Source organism: Corvus cornix, chromosome 4A (assembly GCF_000738735.6).
Source record: "Corvus cornix cornix isolate S_Up_H32 chromosome 4A, ASM73873v5, whole genome shotgun sequence".
NCBI lineage: Eukaryota > Metazoa > Chordata > Aves > Passeriformes > Corvidae > Corvus > Corvus cornix.
In genome coordinates this window covers 5,231,521-5,244,133 of record NC_047058.1, presented here as the reverse complement: position 1 = coordinate 5,244,133, position 12,613 = coordinate 5,231,521, and the positions used below count along the sequence as shown (strand labels likewise).

General features: G+C 42.0%; 1 long non-coding RNA gene across 2 annotated transcripts in view; it reads right to left on the bottom strand.

The window, feature by feature from the left end:
* LOC120412022 overlaps window positions 1-12,613 on the bottom strand; it is a 104,101-nt gene that overhangs the window by 38,233 nt on the left and 53,255 nt on the right. The window contains exons 9-10 of one of the 2 annotated variants that reach the window (XR_005604676.1): window positions 7,254-7,409; window positions 2,423-2,465 (exon numbers count right to left, since the gene is read on the bottom strand). This is a non-coding gene — a long non-coding RNA (uncharacterized LOC120412022). The remainder of the gene's footprint in view (window positions 1-2,422; window positions 2,466-7,253; window positions 7,410-12,613) is intronic. The other variant, XR_005604677.1, reaches the window with a different exon arrangement.

Here is a 12,613-nt window from a genome sequence, read left to right as displayed (position 1 = left end):
GAAATACATTGCATCCATCTGTCCCTTACATTACCTGCGAGCATTTTTTAAACTCTGAAAGTCCAACACCTTTTTGATAGTGTTTGCCTCTAAATGTGTATTGCAATTCACTGCTTCATTCACTGTTTTGCACTGATGCAAAATATTATGAATTCATAATTGTCCCCACCGTGGCTGGAGACCTACATGAGTTTTGATAATGACAATTTCACAAACTTCTACAACTCTGTCAGCACAGCTTTCAGTTATTCGCCTTCCTTTGTATTCTAAAGAAGTCTGGAAATAGCTGCAAAAACTGACAGTGTGTGCTCCTGGGTCTGGTTTTGCATGGCCTTTATTTCTCCTTTCTCCTAAGAAGGAACACATCATTATGGCCTCCCTGCCACCTTTGTGGAAACAAGCTATTACAACTCTCTCTCCTGGGTATTTTTCAGAATCTCCACGTGGACTTTTTTTCATTGTTCAACTGAAAATATCCTAAGACACCTCCTGAGGTATTCGCTATCATTCCTTGTGATGCAAACACTATATAGCATTTATAGTGCAAAGCTGGTTTAATTTGTTTCTTCAGCAGCAAATCAGAGGATGTATTTTTAAATCTAAGGACACCTTCTTGTCTCTAGCAAAAGATAGAGCACTGGTAGCTGTGCTGCATGTAAATGAGACTCAGCTCTGTAACTGGGAGGCTGAGCACAGGGTAATTATGACCTCTGAATTGGATGTTATGTTTATGTGAGCACATACGTATCCCAGTTACAAATCAGCACTAAATTATACAAGTCAAGGCCTCTTTGACTTGAAACAGCTGCTAAAGGCAGAAATCAAATACACAGAGACACCTGACAGAAATTCAGTCCTGGCAAGCTGTAGTGGGAGCTTTCAAACACCACGGAGTGCTTTTACCAATATTTTTGCTTTGACTTTTATCAGTGTAAAGGCATTACATGATTCCCTCTGAAAATAAAGATATCTAAGGAAGATGAAATAAGAGAAGAATCTATATCTGAATGTAGTATTTGCCTGCTGCCCCAGAGAACAGTTCATTGCTGCAGTGGTCCAACGAGCCACTCTGCGCTGGCACTCAGCTCTGACTGCATTCTTAATGAAACAGTTCTGCTCTCTCCACTCTCAAACAGCATTTCTGTAGTAACACACGAAGGCAGAAGATTTTGCTTTTGATTCCACAACAAAAGTTCAAGAGCATTCAGAACTCCCAACTTCAGCATGTACAGAGCAAATCTGCTTGGACAGAACGAACCCAGGATGGGAGGGGGAGGATTTTACTGTTGCCACAGAAGGGAGCTGCCACCTAACACTGATGGGTGGCTATTTCAGGGTCAGGGATCTTGGTCCTTCCTGGGTGCTTCCCTGTGCATTCAGTGGGAAAGAGGTAACACAGCAAATAAAGCTGCTGTAAAGTGACGGAGGTAGTGAGAGAATGAGGGAGGGGTGAGGCTCAGGTAAAAGCACAGCTGGAGTCAGAATCACAGAACAGTCTGGGTTGGGAGGGACCTTAAAGCTCATCCCAATCTGGGACACCTTCCACTGTCCCAGATTGCTCCAAACCCCGTACAACCCAGCCTTGGACACTTCACAGTTCTCCGGACACCCTGTGCCAGGGCCTCACCACCCTCACAGGGGAGAATTTTTCCTAATATCTATTTCCAACTTACTGCCTCTCAGCTTGAAGCCATTCCCCCTTGTCCTGGCACTGCATGTCCTTGTACAAAGTTTCCTGATGAAAGATATCTATGCAAAAAATATTTAGTTTTTCTACTCATTTCCTCAATTTCTGCTAACCTGAGGTTTTCTGAGGGAGAAGACAGGAATAGCCATTAAATCAGACCTAAGATCTTCCTTCTCTCACCCCTTAATGAATGCCATAAAACCCAGCCTGCTGGGTCTCTCATTACCAGGTAATCATGCTGGACCTAAAATAACTTCGCCTCTGAAGTTTTATCAGAACCTGACCTTTTCTTAAAACCTTTTAATAAATTGTCACTTTCTTATGAAACTTATCTTGGAAAAAGATCTGGCCAAAGGTCTGCCTCTGGACTTTTACTTTAGACATAAGCATATGATTGTGCATATGAGACACACACACTATCCTTACAGCACTACTGATCAACCAGCATTTTTGTGAAACCTTAGTTTTATTTTCAGCCATAGGCTTCTTTTCTGATCCTTCTGTGTAACCAAAAAGCTTTGGGAACTACAGATGCAGGCATAATCAATTAAAGCCCAGTGTATTTATGCCAGTATTTTAAACTTCTCAGTGGACCACTTAGATTTTGAGAGCAAATGTGTAAAAATCTCCATCTCTTTTCATGCCAGTCTGGTAACAGAGGAGCAGTTTCATGGCTCTGTCACTCTTTCACATTCTGTTTACAATAGCAGCCAGCCCTTTTTGCTTTATACTTACTTGAACAGTTACCTGGCAAGCCTGGGGACTGGTTTGTGGTTTTCTCACGTGGCAGGAAAGAGAACCAAGCCATGATTATTTCCCATGGGAAGACAGAGGAGAAAACAGAAGAGAATTCATCAGAAGTGCCCTTTTGGGGGACACGAGAGGTGTGCATGTGATACACCAGCCCCTCCTCAAGATCTTACTGAATTAAGATACATCCTGAAATCATCTTGCTTAGCCTGGTGGCCAAGGACTGCCTTTAAGCATCCATATACAGGGGCTACAGCCATGCAAAATTGTGCTGTATTTATATTATTCATATTTTGTCAGTCTGTTTGATATATAAGAAAAGCATAAATTCCTCTTCTTAAAAATGTACCTCACACACAATATTAGGAAAATTGGATTTCCTTGTTTTTCTTTGAAAAATATTCATATTAAGTATCTTAATAAGTGTTCCAATCAGATTAATTCCAGAATTGTGACAAAAGACAGTACAACTCCTGTGTCAGAAACAAAAGTTGTCTTTTTCATGTGCAAGGTGTGTTTATATATATATACACACACAGTGTTGGGCTGGACAATTTCCAGCACAACAGAAATAAGAAAATAGTAAATTGTATCTGGACCCCTTCTCTACTAGCAGTTAGGACAAAATACTAAAGAGTAAAACTGCTGCTGTATTAGTGCATATCTCCTCATATTCCCAGAATTGCACCGGGCCTCACATGCTTCAAGCCCTGGGTAATAAAAATGGCACAACCAAGCTCTTTTTAATTTCCTGTTTCCTCAGAGTTAAGGAGTTTTTTTCCTGACTGAGTAAACAAAAGGACATACCCCAGACATTTTCTCTGCCTTTGAACAGCCCCTTCTCCCACTGCAATGTGACATCCAGATCTCTTGGTGGCAGCAGTGACCTCCCAGGCTTCAGCCTCAGCTGCTGAATCAAATTTCCTTGGGAGCAGGGGAAAAGGGGAATCTGTACTACCAGTTCATGGCAGTAACCTCCACTTGGGGTAAGCCCTGTGTTACACAGCTCGCGTGACTCACCACAGGAAAGCAAAATGTATCAAGAAAATACAAATAAATACCTGAGAGATTTAACATTTGGCCAAGAACAATCTCAGGAGAGATGGCATTGCATAAGCCTATCAGGATCACCAAAACAAACAGAGTCTCCTCAGGAGCCTGGCAGTACATCATACTGTAAACCCACAGGTGAGGAGGAATTTCTGCAGAGTCCTTGCAGACACAGGCACTGACAGGGCTCCCTGCATCACCCAAAGCAGCCCTGAGAGGATTCCCTGCATCACCCAAAGCAGCACTGCACTCCTGGAGGCCACTGTGTCGTATAAACCTCCATTAAGTGGTGCATCTTATTTTCAATTAATGAATTTTGTCTGACTCATTTTCCTCAGAGGTAATGCTGCTTCCTCACTGTCTAACAGCTAAAGAAGCAGTTCCCAGTGTAAATTAATTCCAGGACATGTCATTTATACCTGTTCTTTGCTAAAAATCAAACAACAACTAACCAATGAAACAAAAAAACCAGCGATCCACCTTTTCTAGAAGGGAAGCTCTCATTTTCAGGCATTTATCGCTTCATTCCCTTCAGAGTCTAATTTGGGATGCAGTTTTGACTGTTAATTGTCTACAGCTGTGGTGGGTCAGCCTCGGCTGATGGCCAAACTCCCACCCAGCTCCTGGCTCACTTAACTTTCCCCTCAGGTGGACCAGGGGTGGATAAATAGGAACACGAACAAGAAAGTTCAGGGCTCAAGATAAAAGACAAGGAGATTGCACCAAGCGTACCCAGTGCAACAGCTCAGCCTCCTGTTCATGTGTACAGCTCACAGAGCATTGCTATTTTAACCTAACAAACCCGGAGCTGCAATTATATCAGTCTTTGTTACCAGCTTGTCAGCCACCTAATAAATACATTCCATCATCTCAGTGGGAGTTTTAGTCATTTAGATGGTAATTCCTGCTTCTTAGGTATGTTCTCCACCAGGTGCCAAATATAATCATCTGTAGTATCACTGGTGATATATTTTAACACGTCTCATGTCCCTACACTTGTGTGTGGTTTTATTATGTAGGAAGTGTCTGTATTTAAATTTACATGCCCCACCTATGCAGGACATCTTCCCCTTGAAACTCGAGAGCATTGCTGCACTTCTGAAATGTGACAGCAAGACAAAGTAACAAAAATGGATCTCCAGTCCAATTAAAAAGTTTTTGAGTAGTCTGAGCTACCATTGGATATTTTTTATCCTGGTCTGTTTGTGAAGTGTCCTATGATCTTGGTGGTGTAGTAGAGTGATTTTAGAATATTTTTTTTCCATATCAGCTTTAGATATTCAGGATGTTTCTCCACAGCCTGCCAGCCAACTGCAAATTGCTTTGCAGTTGTGTCTCCACGCTTACAGATTGGCCTTCTGGGAGGGAACAGGGACTAAGTGAGAAAATGGCATTAATAAAAGCTAGACAGGCTTTCCCACATTTTGTATCAGACTCTCAATCTACACAGTCTGTCCCAGATCTTTTCCCCAAGCACTTCTGGAAGCTTTTCTATCCATTGTGCTGTAAATCTGTAACAAGAAACAGTAATCTAGCTGATTTTTTAGTTATTTTAGCAAGCGTGTATAGGAATCTTGCATAAATAAAGAGAGATACTTGAAACTATTTCTGTAACTTTAAGGTGTTTTTTTAAGAATTGTTTGAGAAATACAATCACAAATTATGGTTTTGGTTTCTGAGCATTGGCTTACAACACAAAACACCTCACTCCAGGTGGTTTACAATCCTGGGGAAGGAAAAAAAATTGGGAAAAGAGAAAAAAAAATGTTTGAAACAATAATAGGATGTTTTGAAACAAAGACTAGAAACACTTTAAAGAAAAAAACCAAAAAACCATAATAGGCAATATTTCCCAATTAGAAAAAGACTCCCCAAATGTTAAGAACTAGGCAACCTGAGAGAAGCCTGCAGAATCAGCCCTCCCAGGCCAGCCTCGAGCACAGGACACATTTCCACTGCTCTCATGGACTGCCCACAGCTCTCCCATCACTCTGGGTTCCAAACGTGTTTATTTCAGAAGGGATCATAAGTGCTGGCACAGCTGACATTTCACCTTTCACAGATTATTTTTTTGTAATCAGAGATAGGTGGAGTTTTAATTAGGTTTAATTAATGGTATTTTGGGGTTTTTTAACTAGAGCGCAGTGATTGTCACGTGGCACAGGTGTGCAGCCCAACTTTTACCTTCTGGTGTGCTCAGCAGTTATGAGATTTCTAGAACAGCAGAATTTTATGCAAAGACATTGGGCTGGGACTCACAAGACTTGAAATTTATTCCTCACTCTACTGCTGACCTGCTGTGTGCCTTCCATAAAAATCACTTCAACCCACTCCTTTCTGTTGACACTCTTTGCTGGAACTTCCTTATCCAGGTACTGACCTCCTAAGGCAGTAAAATGCCTTCATAATGGCAAGTTGGGCTTTTTAACCTCCTCAGGGTAAGCATCATCACTCTTCCTTTCTGACAACCTCTGTGTCAGTTCAGCCCTGCTAAAACCTTGATCCATAGGTAGCATAACACAATTTAAAAACTTAACAACAAAATCCAGGGAAAAAACCTGATAATTCCTATGAAGTGAAAAGTTTGATGGAGGCCTTCAGGTGGTTCAGTCAAGAGCCAGCATCAAACCCTTCCCATCTACAGGAATCCTAAAGGGAATTCTCAGCACAGGAAACAAGGAATTAGAAAGCAGAATGAAATACAGATCAGCCACTTGCTTCCAAGTATGGTCTTTTTTGGACCAAACTCAAAACTTTCTCTGTAACTTATTCATGCATGATGCCTCTCAGTTTTTGGATTTTGGAGGGAGGGTAGGAGGGACAATGGGAGAAAGACTCTCAGACCCAAAGATTTCCTTAATAATGACCTGATAAAAGAAAATGTATGTTTCTAGTAAAAGGTCTGTTAGTATCTGCTGTGATAAAATAGCTCTGTATTAACAATCATAAAAGCTCTCATTTCCCTTCCTTTTCTTAACAATGGTTATTACAACTTTGCTGTCCTCTAAGCCAGAAAAAGAAGAAAATCAGAGAAGGCAATGAGAAAAAAGATGTGAAAAGATGAATTGCATTCAGCACCACAAATATGCAGGGAAAAGAGTTAGAATGGCTGTTAGAGAAATCATATCATGGAAGATAAGAAAGCTCACAGAACATCAGTCACTCTTACTCTGCATGTTTGCTGGCACAGTCAAGGCAATCAACAAAACACACACTTCCCTTTGTGTGGGGCACAAAAGCAGGATCTGAAGAAAAATAACAGGAGAGCCCTAGAAGGCAGTCAGCTAAAATAAAATAGATTCCAGTGCTGCCATTTGCAGTATCCTGTAGCGTTTGCAGAAGCTTTTTCCTCAAGTGTTTGCAATGGTACAAAGCAGCTTCCTCAAAGTCTTTGTGGAGCACGTTTTGTTAATTCCCACAGGGTTCAAATGATGTTGTGGCCTGGCCATAGGATGCAAATCTCCTGGAAGGCTGTGCTTAAAACAAAAAGCTACAAGCAGCTCTTCCTAAACTGCTCCTTCCTGCACTTGCAGATGTTGTCACACACCATTCACTGGAGTAAGCACAGAAGAAATGCAATGTCTCAAGGTCTGTCGGCAGTTTGCAGTTTGCTTCTGCAGTGAGTTAAAGCAAAGGAGGAGTAGAAAATTCATCTCTAACCTGTGAAATGCTGCAGCCTGTGCTCACCCCTCACTGCACAGACACTGCTTGTTTAAGTGAATTATGATAATAAAACTTATCACCATCTCGGCATAGTAACACCTACCTGCTGGAGCCAAGTCTCTCCCAGGATGGTTGGTGGCTGCCTGGGTGGCAACAAGAGCTTCTCACAAGGGTCCTTGCAATGACTTTCCAGATGGAGCAGGTGAGGCCTCCCAAACCCCTGTTCTGCAAAGCAGGGCTCCATCGATGCACCAGATCCCTGGGAAGGCAAAGGACAGAACTGTGAATGTCCTCCCTTCCTGTGTGCTCTGAGCTTTCATTGCTGAGCATGATGCCATGGTCTGGGATAGCCCTTTGGTCAGCTGGGGTCACCCAGGGCACATCTGATCTCTTTGTGTACTCCCAGCCTTCACAGAATTTACAAGTCCAGAGTTTAATAACAAAAAAAAGCCTTGATAAACAATATTCATTTTAAATTGTTTGATCTAAGCCTGATATTTAAACTTACCACCCTTGAGCAATCTTTGTCGGGTTTTAAAGAGAAGCAGACTTCAGTGTGCAGGAGTTCAGCCTGGAGCTAAGGGGGAAGAAGGGGAAGGGGTGTTATCAGTATCTGCCACTATTACCAAAATTTTCAGCTGCCAAATTCAGAATACTTTAGGTCTAAAGTTTTCTGAAGGACAAAGCACAGACCCTATTAATTCCCATCTTAAAAGTTCCATCTCTGAAGTCTGCTTTATTCTTTGATGTGTAAAAACTGAGGTGCACCCAGAATGAGGACTTACCTGTGAAAACATGGCAATTAGTTCTGCATGAAAGCAATCAAGTCAAATTCAAGAGGAGGAACAAGCTCTTCTGTCTCAGATACTGTCCCAGAAGACCCTCCTTCCAGAAGGATGATCAAGAATACTGGGAAATATTTAACAGCAAAGGAATATTTTATTTGAAAAATAAAAAAACACTCAAATTTTGGTCTAAAGGGTTAAAAACCAAACAGTAGAACAAAACTTTAAAGTCTTAGGTCTGGAAAAAATGGAAATGAGCTGGAATTTGTATTCTGAAGAAGAACTAAAGTAGAGCAAGAGAAGAAAACAGCTGCTTGAGGAATACAAACGCTAAATTTATGAATGCGAGAGAGGACAGTATGATTAAGCTGTTTAATGTACTGTGTAAAGCACCAGAACTGTTGCCTTAGTAAATTTAACTAGCAAGGCTAAAAAAAACCAGTGAGTCAAGGCTGGACTAAGTTCATCAGTGGGTCACCTTCTCATTCTTTTTGATTATTTTTGAATTATATATTTTCCCCCTCATGCTCAAGCCTGGAAAAACTGCATTGCAATAGAGAAGGGCCTCAAAAGTACCAGTGCCAGTCCCAGCCAGTGGTGAGTCCCTGGTGACCGTGGCACCCTGAGTGTGCTCTGGACATTGAAGTGGCCCTTGGCCCAAGCCAAGCTAACAGGGTTTGCTCACCACAACAGCTACCACGGCATTGAACTATTTTACTGCTTTCTTATCCAGTTCATCTCTAAATGGCTCCTTCAGAGAGCAACAAAGAGCAGAAATACTAACACTGCACTCAGAAGAGAGAACACTGGTTTTATTCCAGGAGTGCAACCAATGCAATGTCACCAGAGAAATCCCGTAACAGGGCTATAAGGGATGTGGGCATACCCATATGCTTGCCATCAAATTTTAACATCACTTTCTCATTCTTAGTTTTTGCTTTCTGTCTCCAATTTGGTTGTTTTAATCACCCTCAAAGCAACAAAAAAGTTAGCATACACATGACAATGTACAGGCTAATATAATATTGTCTGGTATTTACATACACTCTCTGTGCTTACCCTCAAACCAGCTGCAGTAGGTAAAGGAAAAAGAGGAACTTTTGCCATTCTGATTGTCTATTTCTATTCTGATTATCCTGACCAGCTCTGTACCAGTGGCAGAGGCCTGACTAGAATTAGTGTCAGCTAGTGAATACAAAAGGCTACTGAAGGCTTTTATCCCTATAAGCACGAGTATGTGTGTACATACACACACCACACCTTGCAGCCCTGCACCGGAAAGAAAACCAGGTGAACTTTAACACACACTCAAGAACAATTTCTGTTCTCACAGCCACCACACACTCCTACAATCAATAAGAGTGAAATTTGGATCACCAAGTATTGAAAGAGATCCGTGTATGCCTGGAGGAATAAATCACTGAGGAATGGTAGACTGCTTGTGACATAAGCCAATAACTGGTCCTCTCAAGAGAAAATGCTGTGGAGAACAAATGTCATTTCTCTGCAGGGAGTAAATGAGCAAAACTCTGCTCACTGGGATTCTCCTTCCTCGCACACTGAAGAATTGAGTTCACTGGCAGCACTGACTTACTCGACGTTACACATGCTTCAGTGAGAGCAGGAGAGCCTTGATGCTTCTGCCTTGAGGGCAGAACAACCTTGAAGTCATTCCAAATGGAGTTAAGCCTCAAGAAACCTCGTAAAACCTCTTAACAATCAAACATGACAACAGAGTGCATCTTTCCTGGAGAATGGATACACAAAGTGCTCAGCAGTGAGGGGATGAGCTTGCACACAAATCCACCTCTTTTTCCACAGTCACACAGTGTGCTGCACAACAGATCCATGGGAATCCTTTGTAAGTGAAGTTATGGTAGTTCTTGGCTCCTTCCATCCTCAGCAAAGATTAACCAATGCAAAGTACCATCCTCTTTCTATTGGCTGTAGGCAAAAATCTAAAATTAAAACCAATTTCTGTGACTGTTTGCTGAAATAATCAGTTTTATTCTTGTTTACAATTACTCCAGAACATAAAAGAAGCTGCTGGATACATTATCAGTTACACATTGCTTGCCAGTCTCAGCTATTTATGATGCTAAATTATACAGCCCAAGTACAAAACCAAAAGTTGCCAAAAATCAGGGAATTTATAAACTGGGAAACCAGAAGAGGTAGGATGGATAAGCTAATGCCATTAGAAGCAATGGTTAGCCTCCTTCACAAGGATAATTCCATGTGTTATTCAACACGTAAATAATCAATACATTTCATCAATTTGAATATAATTTAGCAGACACTATCCTGTGACAGCTATTGTCAAGCAAACAATTTTTTTTTTGGTCCTATTGTAATGATTTTTGCTTGTAGGATGAGTCCTAATTTCTAAGAGTATCCAAAATTGCAAAAAACCATTTTGCATGTTTTCATTTGGATTGCAAATGAGGCAAGGTGCTTTTATACCATGTCCTACTTCTTCCTAATGTATAAACTCCCTCTATAACTACTTATCTCAAGATTTTAATTTAAAAGCTAATCTTCTAAAATTAATATTCATTAATATAGCGTTCTTTGTATTTCCCTACCACCTTCCATCCTCTCAGATCCAGGTTTTCAGCTGGAATGGCCTCCAGCTCCACTGCAGGCTTCCTCACAGAGAAACAAATTTGTGCCAGCTTGCTGAATAACCCCGGTGCTGTTCAGTCACTCAGAACTCCTCCATCTGTGTGTCCATCCATCCAGAGAACCAGATGCTCTCAGAATGCCTCACCCACCTTGCCTGATGTATCCATATCCAAAATCTGCTCCTGCCAAAACTGCCCTGCAAGCAAAGGCAGCCACTGACCTGCCTGGAGCCTCAGGTGTTTATTTACCCGGTCAGGGGCAGTGTTGGCCTCACAAGTCAACTTTGCTGCTGCCAGAGACAAAGGGAGACCTGCAAAGGGGGTTTATAATGAGAAAATGAAATCACTCGTTCTAACATTTTATTAGCATCCTAACAAAAACTAATAGAAAGCAAACATTTCACCCAGGAAGGAGAGTAGTTCAGAGATCAGGCAGATTCCATCAGACCGACAAGTTAAGGTTTCCATTGACATGTCCAGATCCACCATTTCCATTGGTTTTCCACTGATAGGCATTTAGGCAACTCAATTATTTTATTATTGAAATTAGATAATGAGATAATTATATAAACCTCCTTTCTAAGCTCATACATGCTCCACTGACACAGGTTGTAGAAATATTCCTGCCAAGAATTTGATTATTAAATGTGAACTTGCTTCAGCAGAGATGCAGAAATGCCCTTGATTCTTTGTTACACATCTGTGCAGCTCTTTTTTAGTTCAACACGAAGTTTTATACATAGGATCTGAATCAGCAGCTGATCATTTTCCAAAATATTTGGCTAGTAAATATCTCCTTAGAAGAAATATTCTTTTTTAACAAGGGATTTTGATGAAAAAGCTTTACTTTTATTTTCATTGGCATGCTTTACTATGCACAGCAAATCAGTTTTTAATGAAAGATAGTAACAACATACTTACAAGTCACATAAGCCAATGGACTATGTTTAATGAGTAACACTTGGACAAAGGTACGAATGCATTTTAGTAGTTAAATTTCCGGTAAGATAAACATTCCATCACTTAAATATCAAAGCTGCTGCCTCGAGCAGCTATTCACTGCTGGGACATCTGTGGGAGCTGAAGTTGCTGCCTCCCAGCTGTTTGTTACCATTACTCTTTTGCCAAAAATTGCCAGTCCCACAGAATGTGATTCTGCTCAGCTAGCAGAATGAACAATAGCAGGATTCCCTCATCTGCCTCAGCAGAACATCAGCCAAGTTAACTCCAATCCAACTGGTCATGCACTGTAGGGAACCAAAAGGAATGGAAGGATTTCTTCTAAGGATTAAACGTTCAGTGTCATGTACATTTTGTAACATGGTAAAAATTAATGATCAAAAGAGCTGCTCCAATACTGAGCCCTTTCGGTGGGCTGCAGCTGTTCCCAAACTGCTCCAGCATGGGTCCCTCTCCATGGGATGCAGTCCTTCAGAAACAGGCTGCTCCAGTGTGGGTACCCTACAGAGCCACAGACCCTGCCAGCAAGCCTGCTCCAGTGTGGGCTTCCCATGGGAACAGAGCTTTTTTCAGGAATCCCCCGGCTCAGTGTGGGCTCCTCCAGGGGCTGCAGGTGGATCCCAGCTGCCTCTGCATGGGCTGCACCAGGGGCTGCAGGGGAACCTCTGCTCTGGAGCCTGGAGCAGCTCCTGCCCCTCCTTCTGCACCGCCCTGGGCTCTGCAGGGCTGTTTCTCCCATATTCTCACCGCTCTCTTCCCTGGCTGCAGCTGCTCCTGTGTGTCCTGGGTTGCAGTGTATTCTATCACCATCCTCATGAGCTGTTGAAAGCAGGTGGGGCAGTGTTTCCTTGCCTCCTGCCCCCAGACTATCTTGCTGTTAATGGCCCATCATTGTCCTGCCGCCTGACTCAGAGATAACTCCCTCCGGACTATCTTCTGTTAATGAGCCTAATCAACACTTGGCCTCATGACTCATTACCCCATTGTGAGATGCTCCACCCAGAGGGAGGAACCAAGCATCCCATCGTGGATATAATCTGAGATTCTGAGCACCAGAGACACCCTTCCCACTGGATTTCCAGAGGACAGGAGCT